Here is a 10,918-nt window from a genome sequence, read left to right on the forward strand (position 1 = left end):
CCAACCCAAAGCATTCTGTGATTCTGTGATTCCATGGGAGGGAGATGCCCCCATGCAGGCACACGACTGCCTCTCGCCCACCCCTCCGAGCAGTTTCTCCCATCCAGCCCTCCTAAAATGCGGTTCTGCCTCAGCGGCTGTTTTTTTCCCCCACTTCACGGAGGGGTCTAGCTGCCAGGGGCTCTTCATGTCTGTAGCTGCATGTAAGAGTACATGAAGTGCTCCACTTCTCTGGGACTTTGCTCCCGGGTTTCTGTGGTATCACTGGCTATCATGTTCAACCAATGCCTGTCAACAGCTGGTAATTTTACTCTGAGCTGACTTTAAAAGCTACGTACAACTATTATAACCTTTTGACACAACTGATATGGATATGTCCGAAGAACAAATTCATCTAATTTGGGCTGGCCAAGACCCTGAGGCTGGAAGAGGAGGAAGGCAAGTCGTGGCAGTCTTGAGGCCACTCCAGCTGTGTCCAAGTATACGTGGGGCACCCAAAGCAGAAGCCGAAACAGCAGAAAGTCACAGAATCACAGAATCACAGAATAGTAGGGGCTGGAAGGGACCTCTGTGGGTCATCTAGTCCAACCCTCCTGCCGAAGCAGGGTCACCTACAGCAGGCTGCACAGGACCTTGTCCAGGTGGGTCCTGAATATCTCCAGAGAAGGAGACTCCACAACCTCCCTGGGCAGCCTGTTCCAGTGCTCCGTCACCCTCAGAGGGAAGAAGTTCTTCCTCATGTTCAGACGGAACTTCCTGTGCCTCAGTTTGTGCCCATTGCCCCTTGTCCTGTCACTGGGCACCACTGAAAAGAGCTTGGCCCCATCCTCCTGACACCCACCCTTCAGATATTTATAAGCATTTATTAGGTCCCCTCGCAGCCTTCTCTTCTTCAGGCTGAACAAGTCTCCGGTCTGCTCCCCACTTTCCTGCCCTTAGTGTGAGCTGAAGCTGGGACAACGCTAAAGGCCAAGCAGGGATTTTTGTGCCATTTCACTGATGACCGAGATAACCTAAGCATGTTTCGGCCTTGGTTACAGCTTAACTGGGTGCCAGCGCTGGCAGATAGCATCTTAAAGCATACATCAGTCCGGATCAATTTTTCCCTTGTCCCATGGTGTCTGGAGCCGGCTGCAAACAGTCGCTGGAGTGTTTGCCCAGTGCAGCAAAGTGATTCCCTTCAGGCTGGAGGCCGGAGCGGTGGAGGGAGTGCTGGGAGCCCCGGCGTGCAGCCCTGTCGCCATGGCAACCCACAGCCTGGCCGCTGATGAGCTCTCGCTGTCTATCAAAAAGCATTAACTTTTACATTATGTCTTCTTTATTACAGTTTCTGCACATTTTGGCTGCCTTTCCCCCAGGGGCCCGGCTGCACTGGTGCAATGTTCCAGCTCGGGGAGTGGGAAATGGCATTTCTTTCTATTTCTGTAGTGTTTACAACTGCGCGGGAGGCACAGCAAAGGGCTGGCTAGAATTACTGTTATCAGTCTCAGTGAAACTGCTGTTGCCGTCACTGTTTCAGTCAGAACTGGTCCAATTTAGGCCTACCTTATAAATTCGAGAGCAGGTAACCTAGGAGATTGGCCCCCCTTCTCTTGAAGTTAGTCCTGCTCTTGGTAGTGACAGCAGAGGAGGGGTCCTGCAGGGCACCCACAAAGCAGAGCAGAGCCGGGAAACACAGCGTGGCCGTGCTTGAGCCGCATCCCAGGCAGGCTGATGTCCCAAAGCACTGGGGAATGCAGCGCAGTCATCAGGAAGAAGTCACATATTCCAAAATCTACCCTGAACCGAGGTAGTTGGTTGCAAATGATGGAAGTCCACTCCAGGAGACAGAGAGGGGGCTGGAGGGAGGGTGGTGGTCAGACAACAAGGAGCAGTGGCTGCAGTGAGGATGAAGGATGTGAGAAAGATGAGAAGTACCTGGGTTGTAGGTGAAAGCAAAGATTGAAAGGAAGATCCCACCAGCCTTTAAAAGAAAGAAAAGCACCAGGAAGCGATTAAGTAGCAGGGTTCCCAGTGACAGCAGAAGATTGGACTTCATAACCCTGGATCGCCTGACCTGCAAAAAAGCAGGACAAGCGAGGTCTGGTGAAGGGGCAAGCAAGTGGGAGTATAGATGAACCTGATGAAGTAAGGAAAGTGGGAACACAGTTATTGAGATCCATGGCGAAGAAGAAGAGATGTTAGTGCACTCTGGCACACAACTTGGCTGAGACCTGCTTCAGCTTCCTTCCCTCAGCCTCTCTAACTTGGAGGAGTTGCTGAATGACTCTGGCTAAAATAAAACATTTTATGGGCCACTTGGGAGCTTGGGATCTGAACTTTCCAGTCCCTGCCCACCAAGAAATGCTTCCTCTCGGGGCCTGCTGAGTGCTAAGCTATCTCACAATGCCAGGGGCGTTCTGCATGGCCCAGTGCAGCACCTCCGGCTTCTCCCAGCAAGCCATCTCGCTCCCAACAGCAAGCACACGGTGCAGCGCTCTGCCTCGCTAGTCTAGCCTGCTTGTCAGTGCTGCTAATTAAGCCAGACAGCGCTTTCGGGTGGCTTGCGGCGTTGTGCCGCTCAGAGGCACCGTCAGAGACCCCTCCTGAAATGATGGAAATTTCGCCTCTCGTGCTGTGGCAGCTGTTTGCCAGAGGGTCAGTGGGTTCGATACACAAGGCGCTGAGAAATATCGTGCTGCCGGCTATATACTGTACATCTTCAATGGCAGCTGTACAGTTAAGGCTGGTGTCTGGACATGCTTTTAATATAATAAAAGTTTAGTTATGTCTCCTAGACTGGAATTCACACGGAGAAGGACTTGTATTTCTTTACATCAGGCTAATTTATGATAAGTACGTAAACTTTGTTGCCAAGAAGATGCATCTTAGGTTTTCTTTCCAGAGCCCCAAGCATCGTGTAAGTGCCTGCAAGTTTACTACCTTGAACATTCAGTCATTTGAATAAGGACCATATGATGCTAAACATAACATTGATGAGGTTTTCAAAAATTGTACCTGCCAGTGCTCAAGTGCCTTTTTGCCCTTAACAAGGTAATATTACTGCAGTCAGGATGTGACTTATGATGTTTTCAGGTAATTTTTTTTTCACAGTGGAGAACAACTAAAAATATTTTACCTCACACTGGATAAAAAATGATGTTTTAAACAGATTAGCATTCTAATCCAATTAAATATATGTTACATTTATTTCCAAATATTTCTTCCTGAGTGGTTAAACAGCAGACCAGTAAGGATGTCGGAAGAGAAGGACCTTCTGAACTCCAGTAAGTCAGAAGCTGGCCAGTTACTTTACCCTAGTGACAAGCCAATTAGGATGCTGCACAGTGTTTCTGCTTGTTTCTAATTTTAGAACTATACAATGGGGAGGCAAAAGTAGGTGATATTAGGTCCTCTGGCATTGATCTGCTAGAATCACGTCCTCCTGCAATCTAATATATTTTCAGGAAATGCGGGGAAATTACCACTCTATTAGTGTAGGTATTAGGGACTATGAAGACCTTTCTAACATACAGGGCCTGATCAATGCTTGGATAGAGGAATCTGCAAGGGAAGCTTGGGAGCTGCGGAGAGTGATTTTGATGCTGCTCAAGATGATATTCTAGCATAAAGCAAGCATTCAGCCTGGCATTATACAACACAGCACAACTAAGTCTGCTGTGTTTCCAGGAGGATTTATGGTAAAATGTTTAAACGTACCGAAGTGACCTGCCAGTATATCAGCATCTTGACCTGGAGCAGACTGGGGAAGGAGATTAAATGGAGAAAGTATGGAATTTCTTGCTTTCAGAGTATCTGTGTAGCATAATGCATTGCCATTCAGGGATATTGCAGCTACCACAAGCAGTGTGGTCACATTAGCAAGATGCTAATGTGATTAATTAGCCCTGATGACAAGCAGGTTATACTAACCTGGGCACTGCATCCTGCGTATGTACTTAACTGCTTAAGTCTCCAGAGTGCTTGCAGCTCACTTAGGTTAATATAATGTAATGATTTAATAAGCACATAACCTATTTCATTGTTCAAGCCATTAACAGCAGTATTGACTAACACCAAACCCAAGGCAGACCTTTGTGGAACTACTAAAGATACGCACATTCAGTATATAGTGAGCTACGTGTAGCTACTCTTTTAAAGCGTTCCATGCCACCTTCCTATGCATTCACCTTCCAGGAGTTTCACCTAAACGACCTTTCCTCATCTCCTACATAAGAGGGCATTAAAAGCCTTGAAAGAGTCAAGATATAGGACACCTATACATTTGTCTTTATCTACAAGGCAAGTTGTCCTGTGATAGAACAGAATAAATTAAATTTGACAAGATTGTTCCTTGATAAATCCATGTTAGGTATTACTCATCCCTGTTTTATCTTCCATGTATTCATAAAAAACATTATTTATTACCACATTATTCCAGGAATTAAAGCTTGGCAGACCAATCTGTAACTCCTTCAGTTCTGTTCTCCATGTTCATACTCCTCCCTCATCCTTTTCTAAACACAGGCACTCTATTTGTCTTTTTATAAACTTTCTAATATTTGAAAACTTCTCATCCCCCACACATACCATGATAGTGCCTCAGCCTCTTGCCTGTAAGTTTTATGATTCCTTCAGTAATTTCCATGGGCTACTCTGATCAGCAAACCCATCTAAGTGGTCTTTAACCTGTTCCTGTTCCTGTTCCTATTCCTATTCCGCACCTGGGGTTTTACTTCTTTATAATGATGCTAATGGTGTTAACATTATGATCAAATTTAACATCCATGATGAAGCTAAAAAAACCCCACCAAATTTCAGTCCTTGTGTCATCTGTTACAAATTTTTCCTTTGCGCTGAGAAGTAAAATCACACTTTCTGTAGTCTCCTGGTCTTTCTCCTGATGCTAACAAACTTCTGGAATGTCTCCTTGGTTTTAGCCCCAGGCTGTCATTTGAATAAATGTTTACTTCACATGTACTGCCGAAATGATCTTTGGCCCAGAAATGTCTCTAAACTAATTTTTCATCTTAATGGTGGTACCGAGGTAAACAGCTGTTGAGTGGAGCCAACACTTTAATAGCTCTGAAAAAAGTATTAAGAGTTTCACAGTGGGAAATTGGCAATATTACACACTCTTTGCATAAAATAAATGTGTGTACAATGGTGGGGAAAATAGATGCAGATGGCCACTAAAATGAAGAGGCTAATGAAACCCATGAGCAGGAAACAATAGGAGTTTACACAGTATATCTTTTATCTGACATACTTCTCACCAGTTAAATGGCAATAGGAAGGAAAAGCGATAGCGTTCAGATTTCATTGAAGACCGTGATACTGCCTGTCGTAGCATCTTGTCCAGAATTTCCCAAGTGACTTGGATGGATGTGCTGGTTTTGGCTGGGGTAGAGTTAATTTTCTTCATAGTAGCTAGTACGGCACTACAGTTTGGATTTGTGCTGGAAACAGTGTTGGTAACGCAGGGGTGTTTTCGTTATTGCTGAACAGGGCTTACACAGCGCCAAAGCCCTTTCTGCTCCCCACACCGTCCTGCCACCGAGGAGGCTGGGGTGCAGAAGAAGCTGGGAGGGGACGCAGCCGGGACAGCTGACCCCAGCTGACCAAGGGGATATTCCATGCCATACGCCGTCGTGCTCAGCATATAAAGCCAGGGGAAGGCTGGTGGGGGGGCCGCTGCTTGGGGACTGGCTGAGCATTGGTCGGTTGGTGGTGAGCAATTGTTTCATTTTCATCACTTGTCTTTCTTGGGTTTTATTTCTCTCTCTTTGTTATTTGCCTTTTCATTACAATTTAGTACTATTACTACTACTATTATTATTATTACTATATTTCAATTATTAAACTGTTCTTATCTCAACCCATGAGTTTTCTCACTTTTGCCCTTCCAGTTCTCTTCCCCCCCATCCTGCTGGGGAAGGCAGTGAGCGAGCGGCTGTGTGGTGCTTAGTTGCTGGCAGGGGTTAAACCATGACAATGGGCTCATTACAATGTGTAATGAAAACCTTTTGAAAGGCGATGAAAATAATCAAAACCAACATTTAACCAGCTTGGAGCAATATTTAGTCACATACCCAGTGGATCCTTGTTAGAAACAATTTTAATTAATAGCTTCATTATCTGAAAGAAGCAATAAACATCATGTTAATGAAACTTACAGTAGAGGCTAAATAGTTATAATCACCACTAACAGTAGAAAAAATTAAGGGAAACTTGTGTGAATGAATATATCAGAAGATATCATCTGGGGAAAACCACAAGTTACTATATCTGGCCAAAGACTCTCCATAAAAGAGGAGAAAACTGTGGAGTGTGGTGTGTTGAAAGAGAGGCAGTTATTTACAGTGAATAGAGGTGTGAGAATAATTGATTTTTCTGTTTGGCGGCCAAACTGAAAATAAATTAGGGAAAACTAATACCCAGTCAGATACATTGCTTGCTTTTCACATATTTCTACCATTTATTAACACTAAGATCAATTTTAGAATGAATCAGTATTAGATAACAAACGTGAGACCATTTCATTTTGAAAATATTGAAACAGAGTACTTCTGGTTTGCCTTTTTTTCCCCTGGTACTCTTACTCAAAATTAATTTCTCAACATGTGAATTGATTTTTGATTCATAATGTGTCTTTTTGACAAATGGATATAATAGACTCATTTGCGAAACACAGGTTGTAACATTTCACCCTGAACGCCCTGCCTCCACACCAAAAACTTGTGGTTGGTCTCCAGGGTATGTATTTAGGAAAACAGTCTGGGGGCTCCCCACGTCCAGCTACGAATCCCATTTGGTCTTGCAGAAGTTATCATGGGCTGGAGCTCCCACCTGACAGCACTGGCTTGGTCCTCGACAGCCACCAGCGATGGAGGAGATGGGACAAAGCGGTCCAGGGCCATCAGCACGATGCAGCTCTTCCCAGCTGTACTGGGGAGGTTTTTATCATGAGGCCATGCAGGATGTCTCTCTGCAGAAGCTGGCAGTGGGCAGAGGCCAGAGCTGGCCCTTGCCCTCAGCCCGTGGCACCTCTGCTCCTGCCACCGCCACGGGAAGGGCCCTGGCCAAGGAGATGTAAAGGGCCGGCATGCTGGGGTTCAGGGAGACCCGGCACAGGGAGGCTGCCTTCAGGCTTTGGCTGTGTCAAATGTTGCAGCTCATAAATGAAAACAACTGTGAGTAAAAAATAGTGTGTTTGTTTCCTTTGTAGTGTTCCTTGCTGTGCCTGGCCTGGGGGCCTCAGAGCTAAGGACAGTTTTTTGTCAGAAGCTAAATATGAGTCTTGAAATCAAGATGCTACACTGGAATATTAGGTCTGTTTTGCAGATTTACTTATCCAGAAAAGTGTCTAGGGACAGCCTGTGACAAGGCCCTAGACAAGATTTAGGATATCATGTATCGGTAATTATTTGTCTAGATTCAGCTTCCAGGTATTAGATTTTGTTGTACCTTTGTCTAATAGATGACAGAACTGTAATGTTTCTGATGCTATCTTCTTCCCACATAGGTACCTAAAGATCTTCATCAAGTTACGTCTTCCTCTTGTAAAAAGCCAAGCTGCCAGAGATGCTTAATCACAGTAATCTGCACTTCCCACATTTTGGATTACTCGCCCGTCTCATTTCTGAACCTTTGCCAATTTATCAATAGCCGTCTGACTTTTGAGATGGAAGAAACATTTAGGCAGGCCCTCAGGATCATTAACTAGGAAATACAGAATGAACAACAGAAAAACTGAAGCATCTTGCCCAGCTCCGCCCAGCTGTTTGGTAACACGGTCAATGCTCCCGGACCAAGGGCTCCATTTCAGCGAGGCTAAAATGTTCTTGCTTCCCGGTGGGGCCTTGCAGCGGAGAGTTATCATCAGTGCTTTCGTTCAGCTGATTGATCTGTCGTGACCCATCAATATTTTCAGTCCTGTTTATCCTAACGCAGTGCCCCAGTCTTCACAGGCAGCACTGCACTCTGTGTTTACAGATACGTTAACCTTTGTCTGACTCCCTTAAAACAAGTCACGTAAAACCCCGTCTCTGTCAAAGGCAGCGATAATCTTGTCATTGGCTGCAGTAGGGTTTTTGTGTTTGGGTTTTTTTGTTGGTTTTTGGTTTTTTTTTCCCCCCTGCAATAGGTGTTCAGTTTATAGAGTGGTCCAGAATCACTTTGTGAAAGTTCTCATCATGATTTACCATTCGGCTAGTGTGTGAATTTTTGCAAACTTTATTAGCCAGTTCCTATTTTATTTCCTAAAAAAATAAAAAAGAACAGTACTGGGCCTGGCACTCATCACTGCAGAGCTTTTCAGAGACATCTTCTTCCATTAAGCAGTCTCTTTAAAAAATACCCCATAAAACATATAGGTTACTTTTTAATCCACTTAGTACTTGCAATATTGATATTGGATAGTGTTAATTTTTAAATCAAAATGTCACACAATAGGAGGTTAAATGCTGAATGGAATTTTCAGTCTGACACACTAGTCTGACAAAACACCATTTCCCATTCTTTTCCTGGGAATCTGTAACATTGACTGACCCTCAATTTTCTGGCCATCCATTTAGCATGATTAAAAAATGCCACGTTGGTTTCAAGCAGCATTTCCATTTTTCCAGGATCTATAAAGAAAAATTAACATTAGTGGTTTGCAGAGTTTGCCACTTTAAGTATGGGCTCAGTAATCTCAAGTATGTTGGAAGAGCTTTGCAACAAGTATAATTAAATCCCAACTCTTCTATAAAGCAGTCAGACTTGGAATTAAAGACCTTGCTACAAATGACTTCCAATTATTTGTAGACAGCATCTTTTGTACAGAGCTCACTTGGATTTCCATCTCCATCAGTCTGCTCCCAGGGATGTCGGATGCGTGACGAGAAATAAAGAGCTCTGAAGTCCCACAGCAGGGTCTGCTCCTGGCCTTACCACTTTCTCTATGCTTTAGGTTGCACTCGGCGTCCTGTTTGCTCCACCACCAAGGTCCGTACTGGCAATGGGATTGATTTTTGTGCCCAGGGGTAACAAAAGTGAAAGCTGCGAAATCACAGAATAATTCAGTTCATAAATGCTGATGTGACCTTACTGAACTGCCTCATTTGCACAAAATGAAGTAAGAAAAATAGTAAACATAATATAAACATCTAAACATATCAATAACAAAGATAATTGTAAGGAATTAAACATACGGAACATTCCATCTCAGCCTTGAATTTCTGGGATTTTTTCTTTCAAATGTAATTGAAATGGATGTAATCTTTTAACACATTTCAGCATAATTGCATTTCTAGAGAAAAGAGCTCCTAACTTTTTATTCTTTTCCTGTACATTCTGCAAAATTGTAACCATACCATATTGTTGTTAAAACGGGGAGACATGACAGTGTCTGGGATCCCAATATCCTCTGCAGCAGTTTGGATGCAAACATTTGCCCGCTTCTTCTGCAGGAGTTTGAAAAAGGTTGTTTACTAACCGGTAAGTTACGAATCCTTTGCGAACCACATCAGCTACATAAAATATTGAATAAGGTGTGCCTTCCTTTCTCATGAGACATTTACGAATAAATTATTTTGCTTAAATCAGATGAAGGTGTTTACCTGCTGCACGCTGGCACCTTGCAGTTGGTTCGATGGGCAGCAACACCGAGCGCTGCCGTGCCCTCAGCCCAGTCACCGCCGCTGGGGCCAGTGAGCTGCCCTGGCAGCAGCGGTTTGCCCTCTGGAGCTGCCAGCCAGAGATGGCCCTTGCTGCAAAGACGCAGCCACCTTCATAAGCAGCTACAACCGTTTTGTCGCCCTAGGTCACTCCTTGTCCTTTCTGTTTGGCAAACCTGACCCAGCCAACAGCTTCACTGCAGCTTCTGGCCCCTCTTCTGTACTCAGTGGTGTGCATTGCAGGGGAGCCTGATTCAAAGATCTGGTAGGAAAAACCGAACAGTACAATGTATACTGTTCAGCAGGTATTCTTTATTGCGGCACCGGGCACACGGGTGATTTCTCCTCCAAATGTGCGCACCAGACACCCTGTTGCTTCAGGTTAAATACAATCACACATGTAAATATTCATTATGTTTCTAGGAACTAATTAGCATATGTAAATATCTTTCATGCATGTCTGTTAGCATCTTTGGGTGGTCTTCGGGGGTCCCAAGATGAAGGCCCATCCTCTTCATCACGCTGTTCACTGATTGACATTTGTTTCTGCGCAAACTCAGTTCCAGGATCACGTATATCATGCCCTTCAGGGTGTTTTGCTCCAGTCCTGTTGCTCTCTTGGTGCCTCCTTATCTCTGTAGCTTAGCCCATTTCCCCTCCCAAGGCCGAGCTGTCTGGAGTAGAATTATTTAGGAGTCTCTTTTATCCCACAATTATCCCAATTATTTGCTGAGAACCAAGACCACTTTTGTTTCACTTAATTATTTTGTCTAACGACTAAGTGATAGCTTGTGCCCATGTCCTTCCACTACATTCCTTAATGAGAAAACAGAGATTAGTGTAACACTTACATCATTAGTTCACTATGCATGCAGAAATACAAGTTACAGTACTAAAGACTACTAAAAACTAGAAAATATTAAGGCTTTTTGTTATAGTTTCACATTTCTTACAATCCCCTCTATCAAGCCAGAGCCGCTCTTCTGGTTTTTGCTTCTGGGTTGTTTTTTTTTTTTAGGTTGGTATCCTTGTCTGCACATATGCTTTTCCTTATTCTGGGGTATTTTTACTCTTTTCCAGGGCTGCACTTTCTGCTCCGTTTTCTTTTCCTGCTACCAAGCTTCCTCCCAGCCATCTGGATGCTCGGCAAAATTGTTTCCCCAAAGAGTGGGTGTCCTCGCCTCGGGCCACAGCTGGTCTCAGCAAGCACCGTGGTGACTTCCCACCCTGAGCCGTGGTGGCACATCCTGTGCTGCCTCTGTGGCAGCCAGTAAGTGACA

This window comes from Opisthocomus hoazin, chromosome 8, assembly GCF_030867145.1.
Source record: "Opisthocomus hoazin isolate bOpiHoa1 chromosome 8, bOpiHoa1.hap1, whole genome shotgun sequence".
NCBI lineage: Eukaryota > Metazoa > Chordata > Aves > Opisthocomiformes > Opisthocomidae > Opisthocomus > Opisthocomus hoazin.